The sequence below is a fragment of the Aedes aegypti genome, chromosome 1 (assembly GCF_002204515.2).
Source record: "Aedes aegypti strain LVP_AGWG chromosome 1, AaegL5.0 Primary Assembly, whole genome shotgun sequence".
NCBI classification, from domain to species: domain Eukaryota; kingdom Metazoa; phylum Arthropoda; class Insecta; order Diptera; family Culicidae; genus Aedes; species Aedes aegypti.
This window is the reverse complement of record NC_035107.1, coordinates 281,296,175-281,316,805: the sequence shown is the minus strand read 5'-3', so window position 1 is coordinate 281,316,805 and position 20,631 is coordinate 281,296,175. Positions and strand designations below refer to the sequence as shown.

Genomic DNA, 20,631 nt, shown 5'->3' with positions numbered 1-20,631 from the left:
ATACAGCGGAAACGCAAACGTTTTACAACTACAAATCTTAGCTGACTATATTTCGTCAGTTATCGCTTTCGCTGCTTTTACTAAGCTTTTACTCAACACTACAGAAAGTGGCAAATCCCATCATTAATCTGGCTGCTTCTATGCAATATGCTTTGTTATGGTGCCTAATATATAAAAAAGAAGCGCTTTGTCGTTCGTTATATAGCGAACATTGTTGTTGTTTGAGAGAGACTTTAACCCGAAGGTCATTCGTCCCACACCAAATTTTTTTTGCTGTAAACCAGCAAGCTTTTGCTGATTTTTTTTTTTTGTGCTATAAATTCAGCAATCGATCTACACACCAAATTTTTATTGCTGGAAGCCAGCAAAATTTTGCTGATTTTTTTTTGTGCTGTAAATCCAGCAATCCATTCAGCAAAACAAAGTTTGCTGGATCATCCAGCAAACACGATTTCCAGAAAATTGACAGCTCGTTTGCTGAATGTTCAGCAAAGCCCAATGTGATTTGCTGGTTGTCCAGCACATTATTGATTGGATAATAAATTTACTATTTTTTATGGTAAAATTTGGTATTTTCTCCAAATGGTTGCTTGAAAAGATGTTTCGTTTATTCGTCGTTGTTATTTGCATCACTTGAGATTTTATTTTTTAACACTTTCATCAGTTACAGCACAAAACTTGAGTTTGTTGGCAATGGGAAGCATCCGGAGGATCGTCGTACTTTTTGCACATTTTCCTACTTTGATCCAGGAACTTCGCGTTTCCTCGTAGATGTTCAAACTATATAAAAAGTATAATAAGGAGAAGTTTATCGTATAACATGAGAAACTACCGATAAATACTTACCAGTATCTCAAGTTCAGATGTTTATATTTCGCGGAAGAGCTATCAATAAATTATATAAGTCTTTGACAGGTGTTTTGCTGAAGTTTCAGCAATCTCAGGAACATACTGAATATTCGGCAAACAATGATATCATTGCTGATATTTCAGTAAAATGTCATTTGCTGAACTCTATTCAGTAATTCGTTTTGCTGGAAGGCCAATTCGTTTTGCTGGAAGGCCATATCAAAATTTGGTGTGTACACACCACACACCAAATTTTGATATGGCCTTCCAGCAAAACGAATTACTGAATAGAGTTCAGCAAATGACATTTTACTGAAATATCAGCAATGATATCATTGTTTGCCGAATATTCAGTATGTTCCTGAGATTGCTGAAACTTCAGCAAAACACCTGTCAAAGACTTATATAATTTATTGATAGCTCTTCCGCGAAATATAAACATCTGAACTTGAGATACTGGTAAGTATTTATCGGTAGTTTCTCATGTTATACGATAAACTTCTCCTTATTATACTTTTTATATAGTTTGAACATCTACGAGGAAACGCGAAGTTCCTGGATCAAAGTACACAGCAAAAAATTATGTAATATGGCTCGATGTAATAATGCCGACGTAATGAAAAATCAATGTAATCACAAATTTCAGATGCATAATAACATTATCTGCTGTGTGATATCACATTGCCCTTAAATTACATTGAAACGACATCATCACTCTGCAGTACGTTGGTCTTGTGTAATATTTACATATGAAACATGAACAATATTACACATAAACTGCTGCAACCACATCATTCCGACCTGCTCAAGTGATATTACACAAAACCGATGTTATTTCACATTCAATCTCAATGCGATAATAAATCTCGCAACACTGTCCGCAAGTTGTTGTTTGATAGTCGACAAGTGACGGCGCCATTTTCTCGGAGCTGTTCGTGTTCGAATCTTTTTAAGTGATTATATTAGGAAAATTTAAAACAAAATCGAAAATTTAGTGCATTAGACCATGAAAACGTGTATTAATTGTGGTAAGTATCGATTTCGACGAAAAAAAACCATGATACGACGGGATCGGAATTTCGATCAATCGGGGGTTAAAATGAAAAATGTCCCAGCGGCCGTGGAGCGAAATCCATCAAAAATAACTTATGTGAATATTTTCTCTCATTCAACAGGATCAGGAAGAAGTTCAATACATCCGGTGCTTGGCCCACTACCAACGGTAACTTCAGCAATCCGGACAGGTGCCCATCAATGTGCCCCCGAAGGACAAAGTCATTCCGATGCCTCCGCTTTCTCAGACCATTCCGGATCTTCCGCCAGGGACCAGGGGAATAAACCAAATACATGGAGCTGACAAGACTTTCAAATTGATTGCGTCGGAGAATCAGTTCGACCAGTTTTGCACCGTCGGTGCAGGGATCGGTTCCGATCCGCGCTACAAGATGGTTTACTCCACTAGGGTGCCCTGCTCTGTGGAGAAGCTGGGCTTGCCGATGGCGATTTTTCCGGCGAAAGGGATGCCAATTTCAAGAAGCTGGAAAAACGCGGCGTGATTTGTGATTACCACAGCCCATGGGACACATTTGCCTATGTGCAAGGGAAATTATCGACCACCAAGGGAGTTGAACTAGAACACTGTTTATCATTATGGGACGATGAAGGATCTTCGTCAGCTTATTTGGCTCGAATGGATCTAATTCCAGCGACGACAGTGAAAAGGGTAATTATTCATATTAATATCTTTTCCAACTTCTGCTTCATCTTCTTTCTGGCGTTACGTCCCAACTGGGACAAAGCCTGCTTCTCAGCTTAATGTTCTTATGAGCACTTCCACAGTTATTAACTGAGAGCTTTCTATGCCAATTGACCATTTTTGCATGTGTATATCGTGTGACAGGTACGAAGATACTCTATGCCCTGGGAAGTCGAGAAAATTTCCAACCCGAAAAGATCCTCGACCAGTGGAATTCGAACCCACGAACCTCAGCTTGGTCTTGCTGAATAGCTGCGCGTTTACCGCTACGGCTATCTGGGCCCCGCTTCTATTTAGCGTTACGTTCCATTTGGATTATATCCTACGTCTCAGCCTAGTGTTCTATGAGCTGTACTTTCCTTGCTAATTATAAGGCCCATTCACAAATTTCATGACGCTGAAGAGGAAGGATTAACTGTTATAGATCATACAAAATGTGTTGAATATTCATACAAAAAGTGTTACTAGGGATGGGTGGTTTTCAAAAATGGCGTCATTTTCGGCGTTATGAAACTTGTGAATAAACCCATATATGTTCTTCTATCGTATCGTTATACGATCAACATGAAAATACCTTGAATTTGAAGAAATTTTACAGCTTTTTAAAACGTTTTGATAGTGATTTTTTTTTACAGAAGCTGAGTGTTCTCTAAAATTTGGAATGATTTCTGTGGTTTATTATAAATAGGTATTGCTGAAAATACTTGCTTTACTATTAATTCTCTCAGATTCCAAATACATTGATTTAAATACAAATTCAGTTAACAGTATTAATTACTCAATTTTCAATAGTTCCAGGGCTGGTAGCATGTCTTTTAAGAGACTTTGTCTCTATTTCACAGCAAGTCTCTAAATAGGTTTCTAAAGTCACTTTGGAATTTTAAACAAAATGCTTTAATTTTACATATGTTTAACTTTTTTCCTTCGGAGCAGCAACTAAAATCTTTCGAATGAAGCATCTCTGGGACAATTCTTTATTTTTGTACATCTATTTAAAAAACTGCTTCCGCCATTTGATCCATGACTGGAACACGAACGCAACTACTGGTGCAAGGGAGCAAACTTTGTTAACCCTCTAATACCCAACCCCGTCTTTAGACGGGGTACACTTTGGAATTTTGTGTATTTTTTCGCAGCTCGGAAATCAAAATGATTTTATTTTTGGCTTGAACCTTGACTCATAACACGCATATGAGAAAAGTTTTTTATGACTTTTGAAACTTTTTTGTATTTTTGAAAATTGTTTGAAAAATTGTATTCTTATATAACCTACAAATGCCTGGGATTTATTTAACGTGTAATATAAAAAATCGTACCTTTTATATTTTTCTTCTATTAACCTATAACAGAAGAAGGGCTTGGTGGTATTAAAATAATTCCAAACCTTTGTTTCCGTTAATTACACGGAAAATAAAAATATTTTCAGAAAAATATTTGAAATTTATTATTTTTAAAAGTACCGTGAAAACTTGAATTTTTATTGTTGCCAAAAATCAGTAACTAGAAGAGGCTTCAAGAAAAAATGAAAAAGGATCCCTATCCTTCAAAAATAAAAATTATAAAAATCAAAAACCAAAATTAATAGATTTGCGAATAAAAATAAATCATTGCCCAAAACGTGTTTAGAACGATTTTAGATAACTAAAAATAATATTTAGATCGAAAATAAAAATTTGGGTATTAGAGGGTTAATTAAAAAGCTGAAATCTGGCATATCGATCAAACTAGAGGCGATCTACCTACCAAAAAATAGTTCATGTCTTTGTTATCGAAAAATCTACGTTTTGTTCCATAGTCTATCTACTAGTAGTCCAATCTACTGGTACATTACAACCATTTGGTAGCGGCACCCTATTAATTAAATCTAATACTTTTGGAGCGCTAAAAACTAAGAATATTTGTCAGTTATTTGAAATATTGAGAATCATTAAAAATTAATGATGATTACTTGGGACTTCTAGGTGAATATTTGAGCCTACTGTGGAACTCTCCCCTCGATTTGACCACCCCAAGGAAACTTTTTTTTAATCTTAACTAAGTATGTAGGGCTTCCATATTGTCGCATTATGAACATAGCGCACTGTTAAATTTAAAAGTCTCGCGTTCAGTACCATAAGGGGATAACTGCAATGGTCTATGTCTCTTCATCGATTTTATCTAAGATAATTACTTGGTCAAGCGACAGTTTTCGACTGCTATTTTGGAATCAGTAGAAAGAACCCATCGTCCTTTATCATGGTGCATCGTAAAAAGTTACCAATATAGATTGAACTTTTGTATTAAATCAAAGAGAAAATCGATCACTGAAGATACGCGAGAAATGTTTGTATCTGATTTCTGCCGAATTCATAATATTTGAGTCAACCTAGAATGCTAGTAAATTATTTTCAAAATTATGAAAATATTTCTGAGTAGTTTAGAGCTTATAGCTTAAAGTTATTAGAGCTTTTGCAAAAATATTCAAAGACAACGACAAACTGAAAATGTTTATGGAATATTTGAAATTCTATGAATATTTATGAACACTCTATGAGTGCTCAGAAGTTGAGTGAATATTTATCAAATCTAAAATGAAGAGGATCAAATTATCTGAATCTATTTATAAATCTCAAAACAATTTCTCTCAATCTAAAATGTTTGCCAGTCACTTACAGACTTCTTCAGTGTCTAGTGCTCGAAAAACAAAACTTAGATTATTGCCGAAGATATCCTATTTATAGATCCATTAACGAAACCATCGCCCAAAAATTATGGGCAATATAATAATATGTTTTGGCAAAATCTTTCAATAACTGGTTTGCATTGTTCTTTTTCATTGATCATGCATCGTTTTTTTCATTGATCATTAGAAGAAAGCTCCCCTCTATGCTCCTCTAACAACTAATCGGTCTCCTATGTTGCAGATATGTATCATCGTCAAAATTTTTCTAATTCTTAGATGGAATTGACCACTAGGGCGATTCAAATTTTAAAAATGTTTTCTAGGATTTCCTTCACATATTTTACACTACATCTTTCGCTGATATCTCCACAGGGTGTCTACTACCTGGAAAAAACCTGGAAAACCTGGAATTATCAGGGAATTTAATTCAACCTGGGAAAAAACTGGAATTCTCAGGGAATTTTGGCTACACTCAGGGAGGTTATTTAGAAACATTAATAGATGGAAGAATATGTCGGTTTTGTGACACAAAATCTCCTCAATCAAAAAATTTTCGGCTGCGCCGCTATTGTTGACAATTTGAGTGACAATCAGAAGTTCGGTAGTCAAAACTTCGGCGAAGTTCGGCGTCGGCATTCTAATTTAGTGCTTCGCCGACGCATAAGCAATACCTCTGTCGGCGTAGCACTTCGGTAGAATGCCGACGCCGAACTTCGGCGAACTTTTGTTGTGGATATTACATTTTTTTAATGAACTTCGGTCTGCACAATAAAACGCTAATTGACATGTTCAGACCTTTCAACGATTTTTAATTAATCAGCGTAAAACATGTTTCGACCAGGAATCTTAAGATTGCCAAATTGATAAAGGCAAGTACAGCTCCAATAAGGAGGCGTCATGAGCAGTTGATAAGTTAAAAACATTCAAAAAATTTAACAGAAATGATTTTTCGCCTATTATACAAAAATAATAAACTTTGTAGGAAATGAGCAAAAATTACAACAGGCACGGTACATAGTACATTTCTCAAGTAAACAAATTTTCTTTAATAGTCTTGATCACTGTTTTAATGCAAGTCTCCATTTTTGATTATGGTCCTTAAAGTCTCTATTTCAATAAAAATTATCTCTCAAGTCACTTTTTCAATCTGCTTGCAGTGAATTCTGGTCCAAAATTCTGAAGGCTCAAAAGAAATCTATAAAAACTTTTTGGCGAATTTTCCACAAGTTCTTAATTATATTTTTCTTAGATCTCGCGATGAATGTTCCATTCATTCTAGTTATTTATCGAGGGGTTCCTTCTTTAATACACTCAGAAATTACTCCAGAGATGCTACCAGCGATTTTTCATTGGCTGCTTTGAGGAATTTCTTCAGAATTGGGTCCAAAACTCTTAGAGCACGCCAACGCTTCCACAAATGTTTATTCCAGAGATTTTGGAAAAAATCGTTTCGACTTTTTTCCACAAAATCCTACAATAATTCCTAAGCCGATTGTGTCATTTATTCCAGGCATTTTGATAAGAATTTTTCAAATATTCATCCACAATTACTCTCCGGAATTGCTCCAAAAATCCTTCAGGCATTATTAAATTATATGTATTATAAACATTCCTCAATAATTCCTCGATAAATTTGGCATAGGATTCCTCATCAGGTTCCTCCAGAAACTACTTTTGTAATGTCTCCAGCATATCATCGAAATATTGTTGCAGGGGCTCAAACATTTCTCTAAAAAAATTCAAATAAAATTAACCAAATTTCCTTCAATTCTTCAAAACATTAGTCAAGGTTCAGGGATACGGTCCGAATTTCTCCAAGTAATATCTTAAAATCGTCTTGTAGGACATTATTTAAAGATTTTTATATTTTTTTTAATATTTTAGGAAAAATTTTATCAAAGAGATCCTCGAAGGAATTCATCAAGACGTACTTAGAACTCACACGAGATTCATCTGAGGTTACTCAAGGATTTTCTTCAGAAATCAAACTCATTTATTTTTTTATTTTTGCCAAAACAATCTAAAAAAATCCTTAATATTTCGCTGGATGAAAGAATATTTAAAAACTACTTTGAGAAATAAAAAAAAAAATTGGGGCATTCCTGAAGGAATTTTGAATTCTTGAAGATGCTCTAAAAGAAAATCAATGGAATAACATTTGGATGGATAATATTAGATGTGATTATCCAGATTGAATTATTGAAGGTATATAAACGAAATTCATGGAAAAAATACTTAGAAACTTCGTGACAAACTCTGGAAGAGATCTGCGTAGTAATATGTGAAAGAAATCTATAGTAAATCGAGCTGTTTTACTTGTCGTAATGTCATGAGAAGTTCCGAAAAGGACTTCAGAATTATATTTAGAAAAATGTCTGTTTAACTTAGGAATCAAACGCTCATCTCGTGCTTCCTCCTCTTTTTTTTTGTCAAGGAAGAGGTCTACAAAGTTCTTATTTCTAATACGGTCATACTACCAGCTCTGATTTCCCCAAAAATGCTCTCCAGAAATCCTGAATCCCATTTTAAGGGAAAGGATATTTTTTTCCTTAGATCGAATAGACTATTTTTTCATATCTGACTTTGACGATTTAAGGCACTTTCAGATCATTTGATAAACATTCTTTATTTCCGTGGCAATTTAATAGAAATCACCATTTTTTTTTTAATTTTTCCTATGTTTACACGAAACACAAAACAGAAAATTGTTTTTTATTGAAGTGAAAAAAAAAAACTTTGAAATTTTTTGTTAGATACATTTATTTTCAAAGATACCTTTCATTTGAAAAAAAGGTTTAGTCATCTAAAATTTACTATTTTTATATTTTGAGGGATTTCTTCAACCTGGAATTATTTTTTTAGAACCTGGAAATCTCAGGGAATTTCTTTTCCGTAAATGAGTAGACACCCTGTCTCCAGTAGTTATTCTAGCACTAGTGGTCCCGGCAAACTTCGTCATGCCATCAAGTAGGCTGTTGTATACGCTATGGATCGTCCTATACAAAATAACAGTTCCGTCCACTCTCGATTTTTCGGCTTTCCCGGTAAATATCCTGGGATTTTTATACGCACGAACATGTCGGAACCCTTGACGAACAAAACGGAGAAATAATCATTCAGATCCGTTAACCCGTTCGTAAGCCATTTCGTGACATACAAACACCATTCCATTTTTATTTATATAGATATAGATATAGAATAGTTGTCCCGGCAAACTTCGTCTTGCCATCAAGTAGGCTGTTGGAAAACGTCAAAAAATCCCCCATAAGGTGTCATTGGTCTTCTCCCGTTTTCCCGATTATTCCGGAGACTTTCCCGAACTTATTCCTCGTACGAACACGTCGCATCCCTTGTGGAGGGCAACAGTGAAAAACTTGCGTAGATCCATTGACCCGTTCTCAAGCCATTTCGTGACATACGAACACCACTCCATTTTTTATTTATATAGGTATACCGTTTTGTCTCAAATTCCGAACACTCGGTTCTTGTATGGCGATTTGGTTGGAATGTTCAAAATCAACACAGTGTTCGGCATTTGAACGAAAATGTTGTTCCAAACTTTTACGTAAAAACAATACCAAACAAGTTTAAACAAACAATTTTAACGGCACATCCAACAGCAAACAGTTAGACTTTGTGAAGAAATTAAAATTTACACGAATATCAGCTAATTTATGCCTTTCAGATGCATTTGAAGTCACTGTTAGCCTTAAGTGCTAGGAATATTAGTCAAAAAGGTATGCCAGTGATTATTTCAAGAGTTCTTCTAAGAAAGTTCTCGAAGGTTTAGTCCACAGCTTTTGAAGAAATTCGTTAAGTTCTAAACATTTTCCCAGAATTTTATTCGGGATTACTACTGCAGTTATTCTTAACATTTATTGAGTACTTTTTTCAATAAAATTCAATAATATCTTCAAATTCAATTCATGGTTTCACACCAGCAAATATTACAGGAATTATTTTAGCATTTGATCCGACAATTTCCAGACGAATTTCATCAGGACTTGTGCTTTCAGAGATCATTCCAGGACAGTGAATCAATTGTCACCCAACACACAGCAACAAAGACATTGTCACCTCTTATTCTTGTTGCAACAATTTTATTCCGCAACATGAGTTTATCATCACTTGCACAGAATATGGCAAAGATCGATCACCAAGCGCGCAGCGATTTTCTGGGCTTCGCATTGCAATTTTCGAGAACTTTCTACGTGTTGGTAAACATTGACGCATTTTCAAACAGCATCCATAAAACAAATTTGGTTTTGTGTTTCAAATAACTGATTAATCGCGAGTTGAAAAGGTTGCAACAATGTTGCGCTCTCCGATTGTCATGACAATTTTGCTTTTGATTGTGTCCTTATCCGCAACAGTTGCGACAAACGGTTGTGAGCGAGCTTGCTTTGTTGTTTGTTATTTGTCTATTTTGATGATAAGTTGATTCACTGTTCCAGGAGTTTATCATTAATTTTTTCAGATCTTTCATCATGTACATGTTATCGGCCAAAAATAGAACCATTTTGATTTCCGAACTACGAAAAATACACAATATCCAGAGGGTATCCCGTCTGAAGGCGGGCTGGGTATATTCGACAGGTTCTTCAGGAATGTCTTCTCGCTTTCCTCAACGAAATTTCAGGAATCCTTCCAAAATTTTACACCCGATTCTGTTTTTGCACAAGGGATGCGCACCGTGCAAAAAAAGTTTTCAGTTCAAAATTTCAAAAACCGTGCAAAAAAAAGTAACACGTATCATGCAAAAATAAGATTTTTGTGAAAAAAAGAGTATGGACCAATGCACGAGTTCACTGATTTGACGTTTGAGCGGTGCCGAATTCACTCGTTGCCATGGTCACATTAATAACACGGCACCGCTCAAACGTCAACAAGTGAACTCGTGCATTGGTCCATAGAAACTTTTTTTTGCACGGCCGTGCAAAAATAGAATCGGGTGTATGTCACGTTTAAAATTTTTCAACCAATTCTTCTAGAAATGCTTCCAACAATTTTCAAAGGCATGCTAAACAGATTTTTTCCAGAATTTGCTCTCGAGCACTTCAAAGCTCATTACATTTCATTTATTTAGTTAACATCAACGGATAACATTGAATCAACAATTTTACGCCAAAATGCTCAGTTCGTGGCCGCATCTCTCAATCTTCGATTCTGTCCCACGCTCGCAAAATTGATGCACACTTGGTCCACCCACCTAGCTCGCTGCGCTCCACGCCTCCGGATCCGAAGCGAACACCATCTTTGCAGGGCTGCTGTCCTGCATTCTTGCAACATGCCTTGTCCATCGTATCCTTCCAGCTTTGGCCACCTTCTGGATTCACTTCCAAGCTATCTCCAAGAATTTTCATAGGGATTACCCTGAAATGTTTTCCAGAGTCTATCCCAGGATTACTTTCAAATAATTTTACACTAATTCTTCCAGTTCAGATTCTAAGAGACATTTCAACGATCACTTCTGAGTTCTTCCAACAAAATTGACCAAGTTTTATTGTAGGCAATTGTTCAACCCTCTTTTCCCCATGGTAGCTCCTGAGACAAACCGAATTAGATGAATACTTAGCAATAGTTACTAGAATATGATTTTATACTCATCAGATTAATCCAAAAATCAATTATAGCTGTTTCAATAGTAAAACTATTGGTACACAATCATTTTACTATGAAAAAAAACCGATTTTAACCCGATTTCGAAAAATATTTTTTTATAGATACGCTTTTTTCGTAAAGAAATAATCGATCAAAAACGTGAGAAACAGAGGGTTAAGATGAAGATGAATCGTTTGGCTTCGATCTCAAATTTTGAAAAGCACAAATTTGGAGAACCAGACAATCGTTTTATCTGAAAATTCGATCGATTGGGCATTCCATTGGTCACTTAGTGGCCAATCGATAACAATTTCAGAGTGAATGGCTTTCCTGATCTCTGGTCTTGAAAATTTGAGCTGTGGCTTTAATGCGTCTTCACTTTAAATTCCTACGACGATTTTGTTAAAAAAAATCCTTCAGTTATAATCCGCACAAATCTATTACCAACTCTTCCAGGAATTTCTTAATAAATTCAAACTTAGTTTTTTCACGAATTTTCGTCAAAAAAAAGTCCGGAGATTTCTCCAGCATTTCATCCATGGATTATTCCCGCAGCTCTTTCAGACCTTTGTAAAGTAGTTTGTCAAGTAAAATCTCCATGTAATTTAAAATTCCCAGGCCAGTCGATAATACAAAGAATCTTTGAACGAGTTGAAAATTGAAGAAATCTTGATCGACAACTTTTTACGAAATACTACAAAATCCCTGAGGTAGAAATTACATATACTTGAAAATGTTATAAACCGAAAATCTTAGATAAAATCTTAAGAAATCTAATGATATTTGTCTACAAGAATCTTAAGAAATTGCTGACAGAAGCTCTTACGTGGTTTTTGTGATTCTATGATCTTTAAGAAAAATCATGTTGAATTCTAGATGGTTTCTAAAACAAAATTTGTGTATGAATTCCTTATTCCTAAAAATGCTAGGAAAATCACCAAACTACCTATCCAGAAGAATTTTTCGGAGTTATAAATAAATATGAATTTGATACCTTTTATAGAACCCCCTGCCGATTCAAATCAAAGGTGCCAAGCTTAGAATTCGGCTCCCTACTAGGATTCCACCAATAATATTTACAGGGATGTTTTGACGAATTTATCTAAGGTTATTTCAAAACTTTCATCAAGTAATTCCATAAAAAACTGAATCATTGCCAAAATTTCCAAGAACTGCGCTACGAAACTTCTTCAGTAATTAAAATAAAGATTGTCCTAGTAATACTTGTATCTACACATTTCTGTACCATTTCTAGAAATTTGTGGGTTCTGTTAGCAACCGTCCAAAATACACAAAAATAATTCCGCTAAAAATGTTCCACGCATTTCTTATCTGGAAAATATTCCTGCAATTGCTTTTTAAATTTCATTCAGGAAACTCGCAATAAAATGTGCAGGTTATAATTCAAAGCCTTCAAATATTGGTCTATTTTTTTAACAAATTGTTATGAACTTTCCTGTGTATTTACGAATTTCCGGAGAGACTAGAGATAATTTTCATTACATAATTTTATTACATGAAGAATTTGAAAATTGTGATACATTTTCAGGCGTATTATGAGTTCCACGAAGTGTAATGGTTTAATTCTTTAACCAGTGCATTATTCTGTGTGTTCGGCTGCGTAAATGTTGGCAACGCAACTAACATTTTTATGCGGATGTAAACATTCTCGAAGCTTTCTTTATAAGGCTTTATGCTGAGTAAATGTGCTGTACATACGAACGAAAGCTTTTATGCGATTCTTTTACCAACAAATCTGGCGAATCTACTCAGCTATTTTAAAGCTGTGCTTAAGTTTATTGATCATATTCAATTTATTGCGCAAATGTTTGAAGGCTATCTTTAGAAAATCCAGATATTTTTCCATTTTTACACGATTTTTTTCAGGCATTATGCTAGAACATCCACGAGTTTCCTTTTTTCGAATAGAAATTTTCATAGTACCTAATGTAAGTATTAGGTACTAGATATGTTTTCCTCAGAATTCCATCAAGAGATGTTATGACATTTAAAAACGAATTTACGACTCCGTCTCATTCATTCCCAATTTGTATATTTTGTTTAGAAAATCTATCATTTCATGATTTTTTTTTATTAGAAATAGGTAATTGTGAAATACCTAGGTGTTTATACTAAAATGTTGTATAAACTTTTCTCAATATTTATGTACATTCTACGAATCTCAAAATTGGCTGTAGATAAATAGATATTAAAAATCATAAAGTAACCGTAACTAATATATCTTTTTATTTTTTAGGTCCCAATTGAATTAGCCTGGAGATATTTTTGATACAGCTCAATGAACTCCGTTGCAGAATTTTAGCAGCAATTAAAGTTCTGAGAGTCTGCAAGAAGAAACTTTGTTGGAATTAGTGCATCCGTGTAATCGCTGCAACGTCGCTCAACTGTCGCGTCGCTTAGACTGGCGAGTGCTGTGGCAGTATCGATATTGCCTGTGTCGCTCGAGCACTAAAATTAGAAGTTCGCCAGCAAGCTTTTGGTCGCGTGAAGTGATTGAACGAAGTTTGTGTTTTTTCTTGAGTTTGTCTGTATTGACAATATTTCTGGCATTCACGAGCGAGTCATACACAAAATTGGTAGAACCCTGGATGACCGGAAAAGTTTCCGAAGAGCTTCTTAAAAAAATATCTAAAACAAACCCGATTATTGTTTCATGCGCAAAGTCATCATAATGTATTGAAAAGTCTTACGATGTTCTATCCCTCCCCTTGGTTATGCGACCTTGCCGCGATGGGAGGGCACAATCCATTAGCCCATTAGATGGACATCAAAGGCGTAACCTGTAGTGGTGGTATCACATTTTGGCATGTTTGCTTAAAGCCGCGTAATTTATATGGCATAGACGCCTTAGCCGAGTGGTTAGAGTCCACGGCTACAAAGCAAAGCCATGCTGAAGGTGTCTGGGTTTGATTTTCGGTCGGTCCAGGATCTTTTCGTAATGGAAATTTCCTTGACTTCCCTGGGCATAGAGTATTATCGTACCTGCCACACGATATACGAATGCGAAAATGGCAACTAAGGCAAAGAAAGCTCTCAGTTAATAACTGTGGAAGTGCTTATAAGAACATTACGCTGAGAAGCAGGCTCTGTCCCAGTAAGGACGTAATGCCAAGCAGAAGAAGAACGCACTAATATCTCGGATGTGATCCAACGGACGTTCTGCGTCGTTGATAGCATTGATGCCCATTTCAAATAATAAATACCTACTATTCGCGACGATCAGTTAGCCTTTTGCTAACCAGAATGATCCGTAGCCACTCTTACTATTAGCTAGCTAGATACCGTCAAACGGGGTGACTTGCAACACTTTTCAACTTCAATCAACCAAAACCATGATCTAAACGTAATCTAAAAATCTAAATTTCTTGTAGAACTTTGAATGGCCGGCTCGCCTACAGAATGAGATGATAGAAAATTTAATCGAATTATTTCGTCATATCAAAAGTCATCAAAAAGGTGAAATTTTTTAAACGTCCTTGTGCGGGGTGACTTGCAACACTCAATGCTAATTTAGTTTTTTCCAACAAAACGTTGATATTTTTTATTAGTCACACTTGTGAAGTATTGTTATTCATGTATTTGAAGCATTCAAACCAGTACAAGAGCATTTAGAAAACATTTTTGTAAGAAAATAGTTGAGCTATTTTTGTATGGGAAAAAAGGCGTTAAATCATCAAGGTCCAATATCTTAACTGAACAATATTTTTAACGAGTGTCTGTAGTTGATTGATGAATTATTACTCTTTTGATTATAAAGTAGACCTAACACAAAAGTTTTTAACTTTTATAAAACTCTAAATTTCTTAGAAATAAAGTGTTGCAAGTCACCCCGCATAGGTACATGTATACAAAAAATATTTTTATTAAAAAGTTGTTGCTACAATTTAGTTAAATAAAGTTCGTCATATTATCACTTATTAGTTATAGAAACAACATGTAGAGTATTACTTTTGTACAATAAATCTATCTCATGTTTTCAAGTCACGATTTTGAACCTCCATCAAGTATCAGTTTTCAAGACATTTAAAAGAATTATGTTTATTGTATGAACATATTGATAATAACTGCTTTAATCGTGGACCCTCCTTGAATTGTGAGTCACACGTATTGAAGCACCGATTTAAAAAAAAAAATTTCTATTGAAAATTATGTTTTATAGTGAAATTTAGTTGTAAATTACAATGTGTTGCAAGTCACCCCGCCGTTGCAAGTCACCCCGTTGGACGGTACATCGTTCTCATATACGAATTAGGGAATATTACTCTGAAGAAAATGACCAGTAGATTCACTGAGTACAAATAAGTGGCGACAATCTTATTTTATTATGGTTTTTACATTACCATAACAAAGAATACCTTTTTTGTAACAATGGTATAAACAATCTAATTCCAGCTTCATTTTCGCAAAATTTACAAGTAGAAAGTAGGCGTTGTGAATCATTGCATTTGCCACCGAAAAGTGAATCCTGTAGGAGACTGTAATAGAAGTCTAAGGTAACTTTACTCTTAAATATTCACTATAATAATGACTATGGAAAGTAAGACGCTGAGATCGATCATTAGGGTACACTTGCTAGTTTCGAGAAATTGTTGAACAGACGAGGAAAGTGTCTTTTTTTTAAGGATGTATGAACGTAATGACCAATAAATACTTTTAACAACAAAAAACTAAATTAACTAGAACTACTACTAAACAGCCTAATTTTGTTAAGACTTGACGAAAATTGACATTTAAGACTCTTATCTTACGTAAAAGACAGGAGTAATCAAAATAGCACTTAAATGACAAATTATTCAAAACCATTTCGACTAGACAGTATTAGTAATGACACTACTACACTACTAATTCAAACAAATGATGGAGCTGCTGGTTTTAACGATGCTTCCTTTTTCAGAAGCAAGGGAATATGGGTATTTTTCAAAACTACTACGTCACAATACTAATAAAAATCAGTGTTCATGTGGGATAGCATAGTTCATCTGAGTATTGGTCCTGGTAGAGGGGAAACTTGGCAAAAGACTAATCGAGGGTTCAGCCTTGACAAGTTAAGCTGTCAGGCAGCTTCAACTGAATACCATACAATAAAAAAAAGAAAAGTTTTACGATGTTCTACATCTTTTTTTTTTCAATAAAACGTTTAAGACATTTTGTAAATAATCGTGGTACCGCATACAATTGTTAAACAAACGTTTTTAAAGCTTCCATATTGATTGATTCTAGGGCAATCCCTATAGAATTCCAGTAGAAGTTATAGTGAATGCAAGAGTTTCTTGGCCATTTCATATAAAAATGCGTAAAAATCTTGGTTGATTTCACGAACAAACATATCCAGAACTTTGTATAGGCATTAGTACACGAAACTAGAAGCACTTAAGCATAACTATTTTGTCTATCAACGTACTTATCTTCAAACACGTGAATGTTATGTTTTATATTCAATTAATATTTTCTCTTTTTGTTTTATTTCTTCATGCTAGGTCAACGAGTTTGGATTTGCTGATCGAACTGTACTAACCGTTTAATTGGCTGCTTTTAGGAAATAAGCACATTTTGTATTTATCAATACCTTCAGATCAAAAGTTCATCCATCAACGACCTCTTGGGCCATACTTCCATGACTTATCTATTAATCATGTAAATAATTATAAAGAAAATAAAGAGAATATAAAAGATCAACGTATTTTCTTCGTTTCAATTATCATGCATCTGATTACATTTGAATTCTATTCAATGGCCGAATGAATTGCTATATATCCTTTTATTACTAAAATACTATTTTAATTCAATAAAAATCGTTTTTACACTTGCAAATGAAGTTTATGAGCGTAAAATCTCGCGTAAAAGGATAAAAAAAAGCAATTCAAAAAAAGCCATTGAAAAGAATTCGTGATTGCTTTATTGCTTTTTAAATCGCTTAGATTACATAGTTTTCATATTACATCGCACATATTACATCGTATTGTGTACGTTGAATCTATTACATCGGAAGAATTACATTGATTGCATCTATTACACCAATAGCCCGCGAGTACGTCGAGCCGTGTAATATTACACAACCTAGGGAACGACTTGGTTGCAGCGGTTTCGATGTAATATTCAACAACTTTTTTTGCTGTGTAGGAAAATGTGCAAAAAGTACGACGATCCTCCGGATGCTTCCCATTGCCAACAAACTCAAGTTTTGTGCTGTAACTGATGAAAGTGTTAAAAAATAAAATCTCAAGTGATGCAAATAACAACGACGAATAAACGAAACATCTTTTCAAGCAACCATTTGGAGAAAATACCAAATTTTACCATAAAAATAGTAAATTTATTATCCAATCAATAATGTGCTGGACAACCAGCAAATCACATTGGGCTTTGCTGAACATTCAGCAAACGAGCTGTCAATTTTCTGGAAATCGTGTTTGCTGGATGATCCAGCAAACTTTGTTTTGCTGAATGGATTGCTGGATTTACAGCACAAAAAAAATCAGCAAAATTTTGCTGGCTTCCAGCAATAAAAATTTGGTGTGTAGCAAAATGAAATTTGCTGGATCTTTCAGCAAGGCAAATTCGCATAAAAATGACAGCTGGTTAACTGATCATCCAGCACTTTAACTTGCTGAATAATCAGCAATGTGTTATTCGTTATATATTCGTTATACTCTTGTGAGATTCCTTGCTGTTTTCCAGCAATTTCGGACCGCCAGGTTTGGTTGATGAAACATTTAGGTAAAGTTCGTAAAAAACTGTTAAAAATGTTATTTCGTGACAAGTATAAATAATCAAAAAAAAAAAAAGTAAGAGGTTGTTTCCGAGATACGACCGCCAAGTTGACGTTGGATAACGTTAGCTTCTTCTATTTCCTGATTTAGGACCGTCACGAACTTATGAAAGATTTACCTAGAAATCATAAAATCTAATCAATTTTCAAACTATTTGTTGCATGTCAATTCTGATCTATTATGGATATTGAGTGTTATTATTTGGTTGATTCGGTTAACACTTCAACACCGATAGAACCGGTCGTTGGAAGAAGAAGCATGAGCGGTAACTTTTGCTCTCCAAAAAAATATACCGGTTGAACATTAGGTCCATTCATGATCCACTAAGATTGGTTGCTTTAGTGTTTAGTGGATTCCGAAGCCAGTTTGAGGTTGAGGTTCTTGTCCATGAAGTCCGCTAACTCTGTGTACTCCTCTTTGCTCAAATCGATGTTGAAGTTACCTGTCACGATGATTGGCGTGGTCTCCTTTTGATTCTCGAAGAAGTTCCGCGCCATGAAGAACTTCTTCTGCTTCATTGTGGTATCCGGAGAAATGTAGAGGCAAACCAGTAGTGCCCGACAATTCATTATAGTGATATCGGCAGCGCAAATATCACCATAATCATCTGACAAGCCCAGCTCTACATGAGTTTGCGAATCTTGTGCGCCACAGCAATCGTTGTTGTTGGCGGTGAAATCGATCAGGACTTCTTGATTAAGGCCACACGGGACGGTGTTTTAATCACCCTCTCCATTTGAAAAGTTAATCTCAAGTACTACTCAATATATCGATGCGAAAAATGTATCCCTAGCATTATATATATGTAGTGCACAACTCATTAAATTTTCAGTTTAATCGGTTCACTAAAACTAGAGATTTGCTTCTGCAAAGTTTTGATGATAATTGTTAGAGTGAAACAAAAGATAAGGAAAATAACACGGTCTCCCGTGTCACCTTAAGACCGATCTGCGATTCCAGAGCGCGACCGTCATGGTCCTGCAGGAAGCGAGCGTGGCCTAACTAGTCAGTTTGTTTGAGGATACCAACCTGTACGCGATCCACGCCAAGCGTGTCTCCATCATGCCGAAGTACATCCAGCTGGCTCGTCGTATCCGTGGCAAACGCGCTTAAATTGCATTGAAGCACAATTTCAAACAACAACCCTTAGCAGGGCCACAATTGATTAACTAATTTATTTAGTTATCAATTGTAATTTCGAATGATAAGTTTTCAACGGAGATAAACGGCAAACAAAGTTTTATCTAGGTTCCCAAAAAATCTGAATCAATCACATCCAATCACCAGTAATGTCGCTCTTTACGGTGGAAAATTCTCACAACTCTTTCAAAATGAAATGGTCGTCCTGAAAAGGACGATTGGAGCTAGTCACCGTCGATCGAACTGGGTTGTCATTCTAGACAGAAACACACCAAAAGATTACTGAAGTCGATTAAATCGAAATGCGGTCGGTAATTTTGTGCTTCCTTGTTTTCGTTGGTTTTCTCACTCCTTCGACGGCAATTTTCAAGGTTTCTAGACGCGTGCTCCACGAATTTGATGGTCTAGCTGGATGCCCATGGCTATAATGAGCGATTTCACGGAACCCGCAGCATTTAGCTTGGGTTGGGAATAAACAAAGGCAGAAGCAGCGGCAGCGACGAATGTGTTAAAATTTATTCCGATAGGAGTTCTTCTCCAATTGCTGGTCGACGATTGACTGATGTGCGCGGGGCTCATTGAAGCTTGGTTGGCTTCGACTGAACACGATAGAATAAAGAGGAGTAAGAAGAAGACCGAAAGGGGCGTGTCCCTTTGCATGACGAAAGTGGCTAAGATATCGAGCAATGATGTCTGTGCTAGGAATACACAAGAAAAATGTGCTTTTCTATGGAAAATAAGACATGCCTTGATATATATCAATTTTTCAAAAGTTTATTCATGAAAATCAATAGTTTTAATTATTGGAGTCGATTCGTAGAAAGATTTCTAATATTGAATGGTAAGCTATTGATAATCAATAGTTATCTTTAGTATGAAGGAAAATTTCTGATCCATAGATGCCAAAATGATGAAAATTGTTCAATGAGAATTTCTTTTCAGAAGCATTCTAAATATGTCGCAATTTTGTTACATATGTTATCATAATATATGGCAAGTCTAAGAAGCTGTTGGAAATGCCACTCTATTTTACAACTGTTGTGAAATGTTGAACACTCACCCCGACGGCACTGCAGCTACGTCCGCGAATACAGTATCAAATTGTCGTGCTATCAATTATTCATAACAAATTAAATTTTGTATGAAGTTGTGAGATTGATTGAGAAATATAAGATGTAATAAGGTCTGAAATATTATTCTTCTAACTCTTTTCAACACTTTTGATGGAAAAGCGCTGATTTGCTTATACGACGAACCAGCTAAATGTTTCGTGACGTGTATGGCGCACAAGACCAGCGGGTTGTGGATCACCGGGCATAAGTCGGAATCTGGAAACGAAACTCATTCTTGACATCTTGTGTGATTTCACCAATCCGACGCTCGATTAGCAGCAGCTCCTCGGATCAGCAACTCAGAGGGCCTGCGGTATTTTGTTCCTAGCGGGCTTGCTTCTTGACCACCGAAACTGAATTTATTACGAGTCGAAATCTGCAAGCGCGGATAAATTTTCGGCGGCGACGACGATGGCTTGGGCGCTTCTCTAAGCGGCAGTAGTTCGCCGCTCGGAGAAGCGCCCAAGTCATTGACATCGCCGCTGCAAATCAATCTTGCGTCTTCCTCTTCTGACGACACAAATTGAACTGTGAAGCGGGTGCAAACGCAAAGCGAAAATGACTCGCCCGACCGTGTTCACAGCAGGGCTGTGCATTTTCGAAAGCATTATGTGAAACACGAAGGCTTGGCTGTGTCGTCTCGATGGTGACGAACAACTGCGTCGCTTCGTCCTTCGTTCCACACTCATTCGTTTCGTTGCCCGATTGAAAGCAACGAAC

General features: G+C 35.8%; 1 long non-coding RNA gene across 1 annotated transcript; it reads left to right on the top strand.

Moving 5' to 3' along the window:
* The first annotated feature begins 1,162 nt into the window (after positions 1-1,162).
* Positions 1,163-16,565, top strand: LOC110674156. The gene is made up of 2 exons (XR_002498698.1): positions 1,163-2,572; positions 16,367-16,565. It is a non-coding gene; the product is annotated as an uncharacterized LOC110674156 (long non-coding RNA).
* The last annotated feature ends 4,066 nt before the right edge of the window (positions 16,566-20,631 follow it).